The 20,468-nt window shown below is 35.5% G+C and overlaps 1 protein-coding gene across 2 annotated transcripts in view; it reads right to left on the bottom strand.

Annotated features, from left to right (window-relative positions):
- LOC134806020 (homeotic protein antennapedia-like) overlaps positions 1-19,931 on the bottom strand; it is a 252,761-nt gene extending 232,830 nt beyond the window's left edge. For both annotated transcript variants that reach the window (XM_063779226.1, XM_063779228.1), the window contains exon 1: positions 19,554-19,931. The gene's annotated coding sequence lies outside the window, so the exon portion shown is untranslated. The remainder of the gene's footprint in view (positions 1-19,553) is intronic.
- Between the last annotated feature and the right edge of the window lie 537 nt (positions 19,932-20,468).

The following is a 20,468-nucleotide window of genomic DNA, read 5'->3' as shown; positions in this document are numbered from 1 at the left end:
CTTATATATTTATGTACATACATCCATATGTAATTTCACGAAATTTCGTAAAACCTCAACACCACAAATACTATTTAAAACTATTAAGTCGGTACCTAAAATTAATTAAGTAAACAGTAGACAAGAATGACAATTACCCGCCTTAGGCAGAGGCCAATTTAGGCAGATGCCTAAATTAGTCCGTGTACAAAACACTTCAACTAAACGGTTAATAAACAAACTGCAATAACTAACCGCAGAACAACTAAATGACAGTCGAGATAATTATTCCCAAGTATATAAATCAGCAAATACTATTTTCAAATAATCCTGCGCGTGCGACGTTCCTAATTTGAACAAACCTATAATTAAGGCGAGACTTCTGATTGGTCGAGAGACCGTTGCTGAGACAGGTTCCTTTATTTGCCAAAAGTAGCCGTCTATTTATTACTGGTCTTAGATAGGATTAGAAATGCTAGAGGTGTTTATTTAGTAGGTACGAGTATAGTGATGGTTTAGTAATCACATTGAGATTTATATTATGAATTAGGATCCTCGAACAATTTAAAATGGGAGTCAATAATTAAGCCTTTTTTTAAATTTGATAGGGATTTTGTTTTTCCGAAATACACAACGGTTTAAAATCTTCCAAAAAGACAACAATTTGTATAAAAAATCATAAATCTGTCACTACTCCCACCATTGCTTACTTATTTATGCCAGATTTCGTTCGTATTACACCTCACTTGTTCATATATTAGGCTTAATTGAATTACATAAAATATAATGCCACAATAAATAGATTATGTACTTAATAAATCGTTTAACTATAATTTAAATAACTAATTCATACATAAATTTTCATATCGCGCAAACCTCAACATAACACGGAGCGAAATCTGTGCAAAATATCTCACGCAGCAAACGAAATTATTCCAATAAAACTGGAAACTATTGATAAGTATTTTATCCCCCAGGGATCACAGCATCTTCTACTGTTTGGCAGATTGCTCTAGATGATCCTAAAATGTTCGCTGGAACTCCATGGAGCTGATAAAACAAAAAAGACTATACAGTTATATCGAGAATGTTTATTTATTACACACTTTGTTGTCCACTGTGTCGCTTCCTGTTCGCTAATTAATTTATCGTGGCAGCTTATAAATTTATAGGCGCACAACTAGACTCTTGTTAAATTTATGATTTGAAGATATAAGTGCTCACATTATTCATGTAAAATCGCCGAATTTAATCCTATTTAAATGTTACAACACATGGAGGACGCATGCTCGTTGTGTAATAAAATATTTTTATGTATGCACATATCTAATTACATATGTGCCATTCTCAATCAAAAGGGTACTTATTGTCTGTTGTCAATAAGGCGCTTTTCTTCAAGGCTTCAATTTAAAATCAGCCTTATTGACAACCTTTTGAAAACGTCACATATGTTCATTATCCATACACATAAATGTAAGTTAATCCGTTTTTTTTAATACAGCAGAATTTGTACAGTACACTGGAATAACATTTAACTGGAGTTTGAGTGCTCACAAAACTATAAAATATACGTTTAGTAGTGGTTTTGACAGCTCCTGTAATATACTCGTCGGGTCGAGTCCTGTGTAATGTTTTACGGTATGGGGCGAGACAATAATGGCTTGCTCATAACATTACTCGTCCTCCTCCCTACCACGAAACCACTGTCACAGGCGAAATTTGGGAGAATACGTTGCACCTTAAGCGATATCTACCCATTTTGCAATCCCGTAGTACAGGCCCTCGTACCAAGACACTTCGATCTTGTATAATTTTTGCAATACCGATGAAAATGAAGCCGGTTTGTTGAAATGTGTTTGAGTAAAATTTTTGTGGTACGAGGGATTTTTTGTACAGCGCTTGGTGTTTATTTTGAGCTGGTCTGATGCTCCGCAGAATTCATTTAGAAGTGTAAATTTCATTACAAGGTCCATCGTGAAGGTGCTTCAAAGATTAACCATCGCTTTAAAATGTATTTATCTTATTTTAAATGCAGGATTTGAGAGGTAATGTTAAAATGTTGGTGAGTTGGTGTTACATATTTGTAAGGACGTTAGTCGACCCTGTTTTCTAATTGCCTGTAAGAAGATGAAGTGAGATGTATAAAACCGGCATGCTATTTCTTGTATTTTGTTGTTATATTTTTTTTTTCTAGACATTAATCGTATGTAGTTATTTCCGACATTTCCATTTTTCAATTAAACTATGAGTAGGTAAGACTAAAACATGTTTTATGTATAAGTATTCCTTTCTGTTTATTACCTGTGCTATGAATTATCGTTTTGGTATTTACGATAATACTTAGGGCATACTGAAAATTCCTGGAACTGGCCACTTAGAAAAAATAAGATGACTCATATATCAGAATCCAGAAACTTTCAGTATACCCCACGTATACATGCAACATGCGTAGGTAGGTAATAGGTACGCTTGAACTCGTACAGTAAATTAAAACCAAAATATTACTTTGCTAATCCACGAAAAGATAACGTGCTAGTCCAATTAGTGCTAACCCGTTATACTTACAGAACAGAGAGGGTGGGAACATTAATTGCATGTAAAAATACGCAAGTAAGTATAACGGGTTAGGACTGATTGACTAGCACGTTATCTTTTCGCGAATTAGCAAAGTAATATTTTGGTTTTAATTAATATGGATTTCCGCAAAGTAACGCCTGATTCTATTCATTTCTTGTACAGTCAGCATTAATAGTAGCGGATGAAACAAAGCGCCAAAATTATCTGCCAGACTGCCACCCTGGAATTTTTAGAAATAGAGATTTCGCGTTCTGTTACAGTCTAATTGTTCTACGTATAGAGACATATTTTTTGTTATCACAACTTATCAGAGAATGGTAGATACTTTTGACGCGTATTCTGATCTGTTACATTTGATCCTTACCTACTAAAAGAGGCTCGGTCTATCTGCCCGATTCAAACCTTCAGATACGTCAATTGATAGATCTAGAAACGATATGGATTTGATGTGTCAGTGTCAAAAGTGAATTTTTGTTTGAAGAAACGTCACATTTGACACTGACATTAGCTTGTATTCGGAATAAACTAGGAAAAAACTTTTTCCTATTCATGAGCACTTAAAAGTCTCAGATCCATGCCGCTATCATATCATTCATCAGTCACAAACCGTTTGCTAACATTACATCAACCTACACACAATATTCATAATACTCGGGTACCTACCTAATTAATTATCAATTCCAATCACGACTCGCTTAATAATTCATGTTTGTTTAACCTACCTACGCGATGTTAGACATAAAAATAACATAGGCAATAACTATCACAACCTCCTAAAATACGCTTTGGCGCGGTTCAAAAATAAACTCTAATCCCTGTAGTTAAAGTTCTATTTTTATGTAACAACAAACTCAGACAGGTGGTTACGAAAACAATTACGAATCAAATACGACGCCTTCGTAATCTCGTTGTATGCGCTTATCGGACGTTCAAAAACGAAGCGTATGAACTTAATTTCAAGGTTGTTTTTGCAAAAACGGAAGTGGTTCGGATATGAGGTTTGGATAGTTAGTAGCAGCATATATTTCAGTTAAAATTTACATAGAATGCGCGTACGGCCTAATTAGGCGGACTTTGCGCAGTATAAATCATCTTTGAAGACGTCCGTCAGAGGCCGGCGTCCGTCTTTCTTCTTATTACTTGGGACGGTGATGTGAAAGTGAGACGTCTCTGCTAGTTCTGCCATGGTTAACTCGATAGAGAGAGACAACTTAAGTAAGCTTGTTTATTTACTATCCAGTTGTCCTGCTTTTATAACAACTTTGTACTAAAATGACAAAACGGTCTGATAAATTGGGGCAATTGAACTGTCCTTGTATAGTATCTGGGATATAAAAACAAATTTTTTATCGAGATTTTTTGCCTGTATTCTGCTATACCTACATATCTACAATTGACATGCATGCATGATTTTTACGTTCTCATAAAAATCAAGCCAAACCCAGTATGAAATGCATTGATATTAAAAACTGCCCTTCACCGTTTGATATAAGTAGCGTACTTTTTTTAATATAGTCATAATAAAGCTACTAATAAGTATTTCAGTGAATAAAAGCTTCATGTTATTTTATTATCCTCTAACTCTTTCTAAGATAATCTTGAGTTTATACAATGCAAGCATTTAATTCGAAGCGGCGCAGATTGAGCCGATTGACGAGTGAGAGGTAACATGCGCCGTCTGGCCTTGAGATCTTTAACTATTATATAATGAAACATTACCAAGTTATAACTAGAGACTCTTATATGCGTAGGCATGTCTGTGTTTACCTCTTTTTGGTATCAGGGCCCATAGCCAAGATGAGATCCGTTTTACGAGAAATGCCAATTGAAAAGAAAAAAATGTACCTATTCGAATGATGGTTCTAACGAAATGTCTAGTGCTCAATTGATTTCGATGGTCGTTTTCTACAAACAATTGTCACCCTCAGTTCATAAATGATTCAGTTCCTTGCAAAACTTTTTGACCGCAAAAAACTTGCAAAACTTTTTCTACTGAAATAATGTGATAAAAAGTCTTCACTGGGAATGTTATCTTTAGTATGCCACCCAACATACCTTTCTAAACAATGATACCGATAAAATTAAAATCGAATACAAACTTGACGTAACGTCCTATTCAATGAAAATTAAATGTCTATCTAAAATGAGTATGCGTTTAATTGAAGATTTTGCCCGTGGCTTGGTCTGGTTGTTTATTTTTTTTAATTTCTACGGCAGCCTTTGGCCCATCAATCAAGTGTGTAAGCCGGGTACCGATGCACTCATTCGCTGGCGAGTAAGTTTCTAAAATGCTACTAGTTTATTAAGGGTAATACTGTTTCTTATTTTATATTACTCCTTCAACTCAGACTGATGGGACTTCTATAGGTACCTTAAGATTATTTTTGCCCACGGCTCACCTCAGCACAGCAACAAAATGATGATGATAACTTAAATTTATTACATAAATATCTTAAAAAGTATAATAATATAAATATAATTCAGACTATAATATATACGTCCCACTGTTGGGCACAGGCCTCCTCTCATGCGCAAGAGGGCTTGGCCTATAGACCCCATGCTCGAGAGGGCTTGGGCCACGCTCAATAAATAATATAATCGATATAAGTCTTTCTTCTGCCCTTTCATGTAAATATTCGTAAGTTCGCATAAAATAGGAAGATTCGAACAAGAAGAGATAGGAGTAGAAGATATATTATTCTACTAGATTTGCTTAAGACCGTAGTTTTCAGCGTTCATGTTATTTTTGCTTAATTTCAGCCCAAAGAGCAATTTAGTAGATCGAGCACATTCCCTCAAGTGAATACCAAAAAAGCAGTATTTATTTATTTTGACCTCTGACCAACCGCTTACACCTAATACCTATGTATACTGACAAATGGACCAAATGGTGTTTAAATTTAAATAATATATTAAGGAGTGGTTTAACACCTGCATGTCTTTCGCGTCTATCGACGACTATTGTGTATTAATCTTTCGCTATCTAGCTTAGTTAGCATTTATAACATGGGTGGGCTCGATTTAGCATAGCAAATGCACGTTTTTATCACCTTTTATAGACGATATAAAAACTGCTACAATGTTCTGTGGTCTAAAAAAGGCAACAGGATTACAGTCATGGGAGCAAACCGACAATAACAAGCTCTATTCGCACTCTCGTTTGTATTTTTGTTTATGTTATTTATAATAGGTATATTTTGGCAAGAATCTTTAGTCAATGGAGCATATAGGCAGAGAGAATCATATTGTCTTTTTATCACTAAGTATACTCCTAACAAAATGGAATAAGTTTTATTATTGTACTGTTACTGAAAAAAAAAGTGCCGTAGTATTCTTACTGTACCCTGCTCAAGTGCTTGCTCATAATGCAAATATGGAGACAATATTATACCATCGGTATCATTCATTTCGTTGTTCATCCATATCCACAGCTTTTTTGCAGCCTGGTTAATTTTCCCACAGCTGGGTAAAGTCCTATCTCAAAATTGGGCCCAATCATACCACCACTTCAATGAAAAGAATAATAAACATTACTTCGTCTTAAATCCACCGGCAAGCGCCAACTTAGGTCACCTAATCAATTGAGGCAGTCAATTCACTGCATTGTACTCCAAACGCATTCAGTAATTGTAAGCTCCGATACCCACATAGATAACCGCTAGTTTTCAACTGGAGGCCAATTGTAACTTTTGATCTTGTTATGATACGACCTAGACACGACTCGCAGTTCAACTCTCGCGCACCTTGTGTGCGAGTGAAATGTCTAGACTTCTATAGACTGACCGCTTAAATGAGTCCTCGCCTGCGCGGTACGGGGGCGACGGGGTAGGACGACTAAGGGCGGCGGGGAAGGTGCGGGCACCGTTTAAGCGGTCAGTCTATAGAGTCGGACGGATTTGTAATGACAATGTCATCATTAAAATATGACGGATCAAGACACTGCCTCACTTTATTATGTTCAAAGTTAGCTTAAGTGGACTCTAATGACACGAATCTATCAAAACGTCGTATCAAAACGGTACCAAATTATTAATTCAGAATTGGTCTCCTAGTTGGATTTAATTTGTGCCCTTGCGAGATTAGGGGCAGAGATGTGTATTTGAATACGTTTGACATCATACGTCGTGAGTTAACTGTTGAGTAGTTGACGGGATTTTACATAAGACATTTTGTAAAGGATTTACCTTATTATGCGTTTTTATTATTCTTTAGATATATTAATTCAACCGCAATGGAGGTTAAAGTTGGGTTATAAGATTTTAACTATTTTTACGCGGGCAAGGTTGCGAGCTGAGGCTAGTTAAATATTTATGCAACAAACACCATGTGGAAATGATTGATTAACGTCAATCAGTCGATCTTGCACAATTCGCATATTCCTGTGTTACGATACAATGTTTACTTCAAATTAAATGTGAACGATTTCTTTTGTTTATGGACAATGGAAGCCAACGGTTGTGCTCGCTATGTGCCGTATAGGCAGACGGTATTACCGATACGTTTAGCAAGAGTGCATTTCGTATCTGCACCTTGCTTTCAAATAAAAACTCGAAACAATTACAACGGCGGTCAAAAACGTCGGAAGTGCCGATTGATCTTTAACCAAATTTTGACGTTACGTCATTAGGCACAGGGGTTAATTTAGATCGCGATAAGGAAGGTTCTATTGATGACGGTTTAGAGACGACATGTGGCATTCCGCCGCTCGCGGCTGGTTTCTTTGCTCGCATGCATTTTCATGGAATTGTCGACGTTTTTCCGGCACCTTACAATTGCATGGCTCGAATTCTAGAAAGCCATACTGGATGTTTTATGATTGACACCACTGCCATGACTCGGCGTTAGGTGAGTAAATTGACGATTTTGTAATTAAAAGGTGCATGGCTCATTAAATGTATCAATTTCTGCTAATATCATAAAGCTGATGGATTAATGGGTTCTTAGAGCATTTAATAACTGGAGTCGCCTTTAAGAGGTTACCCCTCTGCCGAAAAACTTGCACAATTGTGCAAACTTTTGTAGCAATACATTTGACGTCCCCTCCCCCGCAAAAATCGGCAGACTGTTTCGTATAGAAAATGACAGCCATGACCATGACGTTTCCAGTTACTAAATGCTCTAAGATTAGGTTGCTTTGTTAGAACTAAGTTTTGCATTACTCTCTTATACTCGTAAGGTTACACTTATTTCGCTAAATCACTGGTAGAATATGAGTAGTATATTTTCACTCAACACTCACAGCCAAGCCCGCCGCCGCGCCGAGTGAACTCTTTTGCGCCTTGCAAAGATGTTTCGCCATAAATGAACTTGGTTAAAAACTAAAGATATATTATGCTCCTGGATAATATGTTCTTTACATGGGTATAGTAAGTTGACGTTCTATATTAAAATTTTGTCGTATTTTGGTACGAGAGGACAGACGAGAAATACCTTTTAAGCTTAAAACTATTTAATTCATCATTTTAGTTTGATTGGCATCAGAACGAGTAGGTATCAATAGTACTAGCCTGACTACATAAAAAATGTCAAAGGTACCAAATGACTCATGCCATGACAATATAAACCAGAATAATTCCGCACATAAATTATATATGAGGTAATACGAATGGAATAAAGTAAAGGCATAAATAAAATGAGGTTTTGCGGTTAAAGCTAACGCTTTGGCGAAGTTCCTAGACTCCGAGTTGTGGAATCGTCAAGCAGCCGCGGGGAACTTTGGAGTTTTGGACTCTTTTGAGCTCTCGATTTAATAATTGGATCAGCTTGAGGCTATAATAGATTCTGAAATATAGAAGAAAGCAAGTTGGATTTCTAAGCAAGCTATAAGCTATACACGGTCAGAAGCCTATTGTGTCCCTTTGTATGAAATGCTAGTCACAAAATTGACAGTTCCCTACGAAACACTTCAATATAAGTAGGTACCTATGAAGGTAAATTGCTATTTCGCGATGAGACGTTCCTGAGATCAGGTAGGTACTGACTATTTTTTATGTTTGTTTACAGTTTTTCTTTGCCTTCTCTTCAGTTTCAATTCAGTTTATCGTGTGCATAAACGATCAAATACGAATACGAAACCGAATCGCAATAAAAATCATTCACACGCATTAATCCAAGTTTTCCCACACTACGCAACTAACTAAAACATTAAGAGTGAATCGGGAATCCTTAAACAGCATACTTTTCAAACTTAAAAAAGTGCAAAATTTACTAACATTCTAGAACAGTTACGACGCTTTAAAACACAGTTGATTTAAATAATCAACTGAAGAAAGATGTAAGTTATTTAAGAATTCGCGAGACTTACGCCCTTTCAGACTTTCGAGCATGTAAATGATAATCAAAAGCAGCGTAAACTTTGTTAACTTTTAAATAAATTGTGACGTTATGGAACTGGTGTTGGTATGAAGTCGTTTGGAGGTTACTAGGCTTGCCCAAGACCGGTTTGTCACATGGTCCTAACCACGTGCGGCCTCCGGAATAAACTTCTGATGCCATATATCTACGTATAATGGGTTATACATATGTATGAGATATAGATACTCCATTCTTTGGATTTTTGTTGCTATGCGGAGTTGAAATTTTAAAGAATATTTTGGCTCTGCCTTTTTTTATAGTAACCAATTTTCCTAAAAGAATCGTTTGATACTGTTTAACACATTTTAATCGAGGTACAAAAATGATAAACATAAATAAACGATGACGGTTTTAACTCAGAGTTACCTAGTAGTGACCCTGTGGCTGGACCTACCAGAACCGATGTCCTGGGTTCAATCCCGGTTGTAGGTATTGTAGACCCAATATCAGGTGAACTTTAGGCTTGAGCTGGCGGAGCCTTATTAGTGTAACGAATAAAACTTAAACATTTGGTTAGGTTAGGTTTTTTTACACGTTAAGACGAATTTTTAAATTCCCAGTAGGTACATTAATCTTAATGCATTAATTATGTATGAAAGTATATCATCGTTTAGCAATCCTTACTTTGTTAAATTTTCAATGATTACATGGAAAATAATAATGTAACGTACCATCTATTACGTCCAGGTATAAATTTAATTTAGAACGATATCGAGTAGGTTCAAAACCCGATCAACTTGCCCTAGAGCCAAAGCCAACCAGATAACACCTGGCACTACTTACGGCAAACTTTACCACAGTTGCCAACTTTGGTAGTGAGCGGCCAACAGATTGTTAAAATTTCTACTTTCTGCCTTCTTGTAAGATTCTGTAGAGTTAAGGAAAGCTCTAAACATTTACACAATAGACTCTTATCGTCTATCAAAAGTAAATTTTATAAATCAGTAACAGTAAGAATATCGATTTTAAGTTTGTTAACTTTTTTCCTCAGAACTGACAAAACACAACATACCTATGCCTATGTGCCATCTACCATGTACTAATTTTTTCCTTCCACTAAATTCACTAGAGCCACTCTAAGCTAACTCCACACTGACTTTGACGTTACTAAGTGTGGGATAGCCACAACATATTTTATATTTATAATTGAAATTAGAGTGTTTATTGCACCTTGGTCTGTGCAGACTTAGCTTAGTATTCAACGCAATTTAAAAGGCCAGTCAACTATTTTTAATCAAATATATTGAAAACCTACAAAATGGGAATTGGTTCTAAAAGACAACTTATTGAAACATCTGCTTCATAATGAACCTTTACTTTAGCGGCTCGAGTGAAAGCAACATTATCGGACGCAATCAACTGGTTATCTACCTAGTAACGAGGCTCGCCCTACAGGTAGGTAGGTACTTTAATTAGACACCCATGTGCTTTCTCAAATACTTGACGCTAACGCTAACATTGTTGCCGCCTGAGGCGCCATAACCACAAGAAAAAAACTGAGCATGCATTTACACATTCTTACTGCATTATTGGAAAATTGGCATTTCCATGACTAAGCTAAAGATATGCTACTGACTCTACTAAGTGGGTGTTGTATTTAAAACAGTTCTCGTCGATACATCTTCAAATTGCATAAGCAAGTACTGTAGAAAGGGATGAAGTTAAATGTATAGAGATTACAAATGTACCTACTTCAAAACTTTCATAATATTTTTTGTGCAAGTTATTAATGTATTATTTATTTTGAAGTACATTCGTTGTAAGAATATAGGTATTAGATAGGTGCCTAAAGAATTAGTTTTAAACAGCCGCCACTAACTAATAACAAAGAGAATAGAGTGTATAGAGAGTTATTGTCATGGTAAATTATGTAACCACAGTACATTTACTGCCATCTTTCGACAGAAGATTAAAACTGTTAGAACGCCATTTGACTTTGATCCATATTCTTTCACTGGTGTTATTTTGTTAAATATTGAAATTAACGCCATCTACTCGACTGTATTAGGCCAAAGGTTATGGCGCCATCGCTCGAAAAGATTGCCTTTACCATACCTTTGGGCTACTGTCAAGTAGATGGCGTTAATTTCAATATTTAACAAATCAGTGAAAGAATAAGGATCAAATTCAAATGGCGTTCTCTCAGTTTTAATCTTCTGTCGAAAGATGGTAGTAAATTTACAGTGGATACATAATTTACTTTGACAATCCGCCTCTATTTCAAATTCTCTTTGCTAATAATGTAGAGGCACTTAGGAGCAGAAGTTTTTAGAAGTTGGGAAGCCAGATAAGCTAGAAGGTCACGCATGCAACAAATCTACACATCCCTCAGAGAGAGCCTAAAAGCCGCAAGCAGAGTTTATTCCCTGGTCAAATAAACTTATTTAAATGCGTCTTAGTTAAATGAAGCCCGGGTATATTTTGATCAAACCAAGGCAGAAGTTCAAAAACAAGGCCCTGGGTAAGTCGGCACGCACGGAGGGGGGAGAAGAGGGAGGGAAACCACCCCAACTCAAAACTTATCGCATTATTCAAGCGAACGCGACTCTTGAGTAATTTTGAAATATTACAATTTTCGAGCCGCACCATCGCCCGCGTGCTGGGCGACTACATTGTAAGTTTTTCGACGAAATTGGGATGTTTGACTTGCAAAATTGTGAAAAATAGTCTTAATATCGTTGAGCGTTAACTTCGGTACGTGAAAAACTGGCCAATAGGTGTTGGTGTAAACTTTTTAAATAAGCAGGTACAATAAAATTTGGCATTTTTTTTATAGGTAGGTACTATGACATAAGGTGGAGGTGGAAGGTACATCAAAAAGACTGGTTCTTGGATGGTGGATAGTTAGAGCAAAACTTTTTGTACACGTAAGATGTTTTTATAACAATGGCATATATATTATGGAGGTCTGCCTATTCTTCCTTGTATAAGTACTATCCAAGTTGCTTCTGAAATATGATAGCAGTCTGGTAATGACTTTGAAACGTAATATTAGCTATTCATTGACGATCAGCTTCAATGGCCGCGATAATTAACTATTAGCCAAGACTTATTATCTGCACGGTTTAATAACACCTTAGATACAGTTAATGTGTTGCCAATGAAAGTAAGCGCTAAAACAACCATATATCAAGATACAATGTTAAACTGATTTATCATGAAAACGACAAGACGGTTCATAAAACAATTGAATTACATTTTAAATAGAAACAGTAGCAAAACAAAAGATGCTTTTTAATGTCCAAAAACGGTAGTTTGGAAAAACTGTAACAAATTCATATTGTTTAAAAATCAACAGTAGTCAAAATAAGAACATGTGCTAGAACTTAAAATTACGGAATTCTCGAAATCAATGCTCAACTTTAGAGTCGAGAGTTCACACAAAACACTCCGCATTCATCTATTGTGATGCTAAAGAGAGAAAAGATGCAAATAAGAAGTAATGCCCGTTATGTTTACGATATTCTTTCAAGGCCCGTTAGCTTATAAAAAATGGTAAAGAAAGGTCTAAAATATGCAACGCGGGAAACAATGTAACGGAACAACGAGCGTTGCACAAATTGACAAAGGAGGCTTAGACAAAAGCTCACTCAGGGCTATTCACCTGCTAAGTAAGCAGGTACCCAATTATCATGCTAATGCTTTGACAACGAATTAATACGGACCTATAATGTTTGGAGAATTGTGGCCAAAGGCTGAGCGAACAACACCTTGCGGTAATTTATTGTTCTATTTGTGTGAACCTCACAAAACCTCGTTTCCGTGTTTTTTATCGGCATTTGCTTATCATTCTACGACATTGTACGTAATGCTGCATTCAGGTCGACCCTGGGCACAAATATTATTAATACTGGGTGACATTTTTTAAGTGACACAAGATATATTTGTGAGTATGGTGATTACTCCTTGCTATAATAAATTTTTACTATATCAGTAACTCTGAAATCTCAAAAAAAATGGTCGAACTGTGTACTGAACTTTAGTATAAAACATCTGATTTTTTTTGCGATTTCAGGGTTGGTCTTTACTCTCACATAAGTTGCTCACAGTAATGAGTAGGTACTTACAGTCGCATTTATATCTTGTAAGTATTCATATTATATATTGTGTCACCTGAAAGTTACCCTGTATAATAAATACAGTTACTTACCTATTATAAAGAATATGTGATAAAAAGTAGTGATGTTCAATTTAAATTAGAAAGAAAATTAAACTATAGTTAGACCAAGAAAAGACTGCAGAGATTTTGATAGCCCACGCAGTGCAAGTGTTAATTTAAACGTCAAAATTCCATGAAATTATGACGCGTAAATAACACTTGCACTGCGTGGGCTATCAAAATCGCTGCAGACTTTTCTTGGTCTAACTCTACTTATTGTTATTGCTCTTGTTTGAAGTTGGCGACGTTTTATTAGCCACAACACTTCGTTGATCGATCTCAATCTGATTACAGTTTATTAACCTGTCTCATAATTGAATAATTAATATTATTTGTTCGCGGCGCTGTTCCTCGGCCAGATGTGTGTGGTTTATGACGCCTAATAGAGTTTATGGCTTTTTTATTGACAATAATGTTCTCTTGATTCCGACGTTTACGAGCGGCTCATTCATTATCGAACCGCTGAGGTCATAACATTTGTAAATCATGGAGTATGATAAATGTTTAAGTAAATGTTACCGTGTCTGCTCATATTCGTACTTTAATACTACCTTATTACAGCGATTCTAATGACATTTTATTTTATCTATGCAAATGAAGTAGAACTCTTTCTGCTGGCGCTTTAATTTATTCGTTCTTCGAACTACAATTAATTAGCAACGAAATTTTATCTAGTTTTACTGGCTATAAGGAAAGTAATCGATAAGAAATTCAAGCTGCAACGCAAGGTGTGGTAATCCCCGGATATGTATATACGATGGCCACTGGTTCTGCACTAAACGGCACTAGTTTTCAAGTTTACATTTTTTTATTACGGATATGATGCATTAGCAAGTAGGTAACGAGGCGAAGGGAATACAAACGACACTCGCCCGCACGCCGAACAATTTATTGCATATACGATAATTATGCGGATTTAAGCTGAAGCGTGGTGCTTTACGGGCGATTCTACGGTTCTTTACGGTTTCTAACGATATGCGATTTTGCGTTTTGTTGCTAAAACGGTAGAATCGATTCCGCACGATCCGGGGCCGCGGAGCGAAACAATCGGCTGCTTGCTTATTCCGTAGCGGCGTCGGGACACTCGCTCGCCACGTTTGAAGTGACTGCAATTTGTCTCCAGCGACGTATTTCAAGTAGATATGATCGTGTGTACGACCGATGCTTGCATAAATTTCTCACTAACAGATGTAGGTTTTTTGCGTGGTCCGCGCGGGAGGTAGACGTTCACCTGTTACTCCGTAATGTTTGACGCTTCGTATCGATTTTTTGCTGAAATTAAAAGTTCGATAGCGCCCGATCGGCCGTACGTGAGCCGAATCGAAGAAGACAAAAATTGAATAACGCGAAACGTTTCCACATAATACTACGTAAAGCTAAAGTGAATTTAAAAATGTAATTCACTTGGCCGCTAATTTATGACCATGTGTTTACATTTTAATTTACTTGAACATTCTCAGAAACGTGTTGCGAAGAGAGCTACTGTATGAAAGTCTGTACAAGAGCGACAGCCTACAACACTTTTTTGGATTATACTTAGATCGGCATGCGTGACTGAAAGAGTCTAGACCACATATTAGAAAAAAGCTGTATGAATTCTAGACTGTCTCTATAACCGAATAAGGTATTATTGTCAAAAAACCGTTGACGCAAACGCCCGGTTTACTCAAAAGCCAAGATTACTGACTCTAAATGGCATTGGAATACGGACTCCTTGTTTAAATAAATACACGATAAATAAACATGAACTTTAATCAAATTCGATAAAGGCAGATGCGCGAGCGCTACTTTTATGGGAATAACGACTCGGACCGGTAGCGGGCGCGGGCGCGCTGACACTTGTCCCCGGCGCGCACAAAAAACGCAACTATCGCAGGAATTACTCATTAACTTATTAAGATGATAATTTATGACCCTAAGGGAGGTAATTTCATGCAGTCTATTGAAGACCTAAGCGAATTTACTGCGCTTTTTACGCGTCTAGTTGACGCAAGAACAATAAAAAGGGCAATAATAAAATTAGTATAGTTATTGATTGTGTGTTTTGTGTGAATTCTTATTACTTATATGGAATTGTATTTGTACGTAAAATAAAATACACGGGGAGAAGAACCCCTTGGTATAGACATACATATAGAGTTGTAGATCTAAAGGAAATATGATGAAAATGTTATATTATCGTATGTAATGTCAACCTTACTTATTTATTAGAAATTGAACAGGAAAAAAGTGATAAAAACTATATACCTAAGCGTGAGACTTGTGTAGTCACATTTCCATAGGCGTCTGCGTTGCCATTTTTTTAAGATAACTATGCATCAAGCCATCACGCAAAATCAGTCAATCTAATAAATAAGCGATTTTAATTGCATGATTTATAGATGTCGGAATGTATTAGTGCTTGTTCGAAATATGAATGAAAACTGTTACAATAAGTACTTATTTAAGCAACAGTAAAACGGGGTGAAAAGACACAATTTTCAACTTCAAGGACGAATTTCGCCAATAATCCAAATGATAAAAGTAATAATTTTGATATCATTTTTTGAGTCTTGGTTAGTTCATCAATTTTGCATTTGTGAAATAAATTTTAACCAACCCAATTCAGAGAAAATAAAAAAAAAACTACCTGTTTTCCCCATATCCTTAACGGGGTCGATAGACACAAGAAAGGGGTGAATAGAAATATTAAGTTTTAGTTGTCATAGGCATCGAATTTGGTCATTATTATGTGGATACTCTATTGGCAAGTGGTTTATATATCTGTTAAACAGCTATTTGACACAAAATTATTGTTTCGTGTCTTTTAACCCCCAAGGCGTGTCTTTACACCCCTTTGTTGTATCTAATCACCCCCTATGGCGTAACTGTTCATCCCGTATGCGTGTCCACTGACCCCTTTATCACGTAAATTTGCTTGTTATTGGTTTTTTGCAAAAAAAATGCTTTATTATAGAGAAAATTAGTGATATTATTTATTATTTAGGTACTACTGATACTATATTACCAGGTTAGCTAACTTTTACTTAGTTAATGTCAAAACATTTACCGCTAGAACAAAGTTCAGACAGGCTTCATTTCTTACCTCGGCGAGATCTTACTTTAGAGACAAAAAAATCTAAGTTTTAGGCAGTTTGATTAAGTTCTTTTGGTATCAATGTAGAGAATAAATAGTCTACTATATACGCATTCCAAAAAATCTAATTTTAGAGATGTACGTTTTTAAATATAGCAACTTGAAAGAAAAAGTTAAAAATTTCTCTATTCACCCCGCGATTTCTGTTGACCCCATTTTACGGTACTTTAATGAATAGATATCACAAACAAATATTACAGTAGGTGAGTTAATTAAAGTGAATTTAAACAGGCAATAGTATCTATAATATATTTTTAACAAAGCTACAATTTGAATATAAGGTTTACTAATTTTGAACAAGCTACCATTATGATATGAAGCAAACATTCGAAAAAGAAATGTACCTATTTTTTAAGATAATTAAAAATGAATGGTCAAAGAGTGAACGATTTGTTACAATTAAAATTTAAAATTTCAAAGTATTATGAAGATAACATGTTTTAAACTGTATGAGGTTAACACAAAATGTAACAAGTTAAATTCTGCATTAACACCAAATTGTAAATAATTACTACAATTATAAGTTAAGCGCAGCAATTACTCAATTACAAATTACAAACACGGAGTAAAAAATTGAGCAAGGTGTGGCATTTAACCTGAATAAAACAGATTCACTTGAAATAATGTTGTAACAATGATCTTTATTTTGTAGGTAATAAGTGTGTGACTCGTTTGAAAAATTATGAACAAGCGTCAGTGAATAATAAACAGAGATTGAGATCTAACAAACAAGCTGATGAAATAAGACAAATATGGAGGAGTCATGAGCGGAATGACAAGTAGTCGGTGGATCCCGAGCTTTTTCTAGACTTGAGGAAGTGGCAGGATTTAAAGTCGGAAAGTGGCTAGCTGCACGGCTTAACATTACAAGTTTTGTGGCGATATTGGAGAAAAAATATTGTTAAGCCATTTTATTTAAGATCATTTTGGGGGTAAGAGAAATAGTTTATTTTGCACTAGAAAAGAGAAACAGTTACCTATAAGGAATCCACACGTCTTTCTCTTGCCCCATCTACTTACCCTTCTACAATTACATTTGTTAATTTGAAATTAGCTAATAACAAACTAACAAATTTAAAAAAAATATGTAATATATCTGACCGATTGTATATAAGTGGAATATTAAATAAATAGTCATTTGAACTGACAAGAAGATTAGGTACACTGCTTTTTACAGGAAGGTTCACTTACACTGTTTAAAATTTGGCAATGTAAAAATACCGTAAAATTCAAAAGGAAATCTAAGTGATTTTCTATATAAATTATCAATACTACAAAATTAAGTGACATTAATTTAATGACAGTTTAATCTAAAGATTATGCACCTTTATAATAATTAATCATGTCCTTTAATTAATCTTTGCAATCATGGTCACCCTTCGAAACTTTTAATATTTTTTCCAGACAATATTGAAATCATTATGTGCATTTTACCTAGGTACCCAGGACAAATGTATATATGTATCCTAACTAAAAATGATACAATTTCCTATAGTGTAGTATCTACTTACTTATAACTTTTTCTGGACATTAATACGTGTCCGGTAAGGATTTAAAATCAATAATCATTTTAACTCAGGTATCAGTGAGAGTGTGATAATAATACTTTTTAAATAATTATGTTATGAAATGCCTACTATGGTTATTTATTTTAATATTAGAGCGTTTTCCTGTAGAGCACAGCACCCATTATGTAGAGCACAGATTATAATTAGAAATATCACCTTTTCTTATGTTTTTATCTTATCTTGAACAATGTCAAAAGTGGGCCTGTATGTACATATATAAACACCCTATGTAACTGTAACTATAAGATTGTAATGTTCATGATAACCGACATACATTATATGTACTATTTATCTGAACACAGTTACTATATTAAACAAGAAGTTTTTACTACTTAGTGAGTATGATACCTATGTGTATTCATGTAAGTTTTTTTTAATCTATCGCCAACAGGATTCGCCGTCAGAATATGAATTATGAATGATATTTTATATATATTAATTACCTACATACTTTAAAATGTGAATAGATTTAGATTGATTTATTTCATAATATTAAATTACAATATAAATTATTTTAAAATAATCTATAAATATACTTTATGTTTTTTTTTCATTTTGTAATCTATCTTAAACCACAAAATTTTAGCTTCATGACATCATAACAGACACAACTGTAAGGAATAATTAAATCCAAAGAATCCTGTTTATGCCTATGTAATGATAATTAAGTAATAAAATTAACAGTCAATATATGTCAAAAAGGTAGCAATTCGTAAATTATTTGATGGCATTTCAACCGTTAGTCACCCTTAGTGAAGAATCTTCAACACCTCGTGGTAACTTAACGGCCCGGCAGTTAAATTTTACGACGGTTGTGATTCCGCTACGCGAATCGTTGTTTTAACACACGGGGTTAGAGTCCAAATTTAAACAGCACTTTCTAATTTTTACTGGTAGTAACTTTAATACTTTAAACATTTTTTATTTTGCGTATTGTTAGTTCTTCTCATGAAAAACTTCATCACTTACGCAATTTTTTCTATGACACAGTTTTTGAGTTTGATGGCAGTATTTTGTTGCTACATTTAGAAAATTTTTGCATGTATGAAAATTGTTTTATTATGCAAATCTCATGTGGACTTATACCTACCTATGTTCGATGTTAAATTTCTTCGCAAGCAATAACTCTATCTACATAAGATTGGAGAACATAAGTTCAGTGAGAGTTTTTGTTTTATAACCAGACATCAGTGCAGGCAGCGGAGTGGTGTCAACGGAATTGGTAGAAACAATTTCAACCCTAATGATTAATTAGCGTTAATTACGTTAATGTTAACCTTAATTTACCATTTCAATTGGAATTATCTATACCGATTCCGTTAACACCACTCCGCTGCACCAAAATATGGTATAAAATTTACGATGTCTGTATAACTTTAGTTGAGTATTTTACCTGTTCTGTAAAATGATGTTAGTTAATTTAGACGTTATTATGAACATTTTAATGATGTCCAATTTAATGGTAAATTACTAAACTCTTCATCTACCTACCTTGTACTGATAATTTACTAAAATGAATCTTATTATAAATAACTCCCACTAAAGCCTGATAAAATCGACTTGTCATTTTAAAATTTCGCGACTATTTTTGAGTATATTTTTTACTAAATTGCGTTCAAAATCAGGTTAAAGCAATTCACCGAATTAAGTTTACAATCCCTAAAACGTTTGTACGACATAGTAAGCGTTTGTGCCAAACCCGGCCCAATAGAGCCGCGCTCGCAACTTTGTTTTGGATCATAACTCGCGGACCCTCGCGCGGATAAAGCAATAAACTCACCTCAGGCCCGCGCCGACGGCATACTCTTCACAAAGCACTCCACTATGTCACGTGTGTTAAGGCATGAGTGTAATACGTAATATCGCACGTGGTAAGTGTTTATGGTGTTACGCAACGCGTTTGTTCGGAGCGACGCGTCAGTGGCGTGTGCCGATGCTTTACGACTACGACGCGACGCCCCCCGCACGACGCCGCGGCGCACTAAATCTGCGACTGACGACGCCACCCCTAAGCCACGGCTACATTGACGGAAAGACAATAATCGCAGCGATTAATTGGGTCCAGTCGCAGCGCGATGGTGTAGCTGCCGGTAGCACGGGTCCCGGCAAGTGCGGCCTCGTAAAGTTTCTTCGTGTATCGTTCGATGCACCAGACGTTGATACGCCGATCGGCGGGGATGTTACTCTACTTCGATTCGCAACGGCACGATACTCTCAACAAACCGCTATTCACTAATTTCTAAAATTTGTGAGACGTTAAAACCTACAATATCTATCGTATTAGCTAAAATAGTTTCAACAATATTTTTGTCAGTCATAAAAAAGTTCATCTATCTATCATTACAGTGTAACTGGAATAGAATTATCATACTACATTTGCATTTTAAAGTATTAGCATCTTTTCACATTAAAGTTCAATGACCTTTACTACTTGCAATAGGCGCGCGCCGGCTGGCATAATAAAGTCGGCCCCCGCGCGTAGGGTTACCAGATGACAGGAATTTTCCTGACATGTCAGGAATTTTCGCCTTTTGTCAGGAATGGGGACGGAACACGAAAATGTCAGGATTTTTTGGAATTGATAGACTTTTTTTATAAAGTACCTTTTTAAAGTTTTATTTTATTTACATACATAGATGTTTTAGAAATCGAAATAGGTAATAAAATTAAACCCCCCCTCCCCCCGTCGTCGTCG

The sequence above is a fragment of the Cydia splendana genome, chromosome 2 (genome assembly GCF_910591565.1).
Source record: "Cydia splendana chromosome 2, ilCydSple1.2, whole genome shotgun sequence".
NCBI lineage: Eukaryota > Metazoa > Arthropoda > Insecta > Lepidoptera > Tortricidae > Cydia > Cydia splendana.
This window is presented reverse-complemented; position numbering and strand designations above follow the sequence as displayed.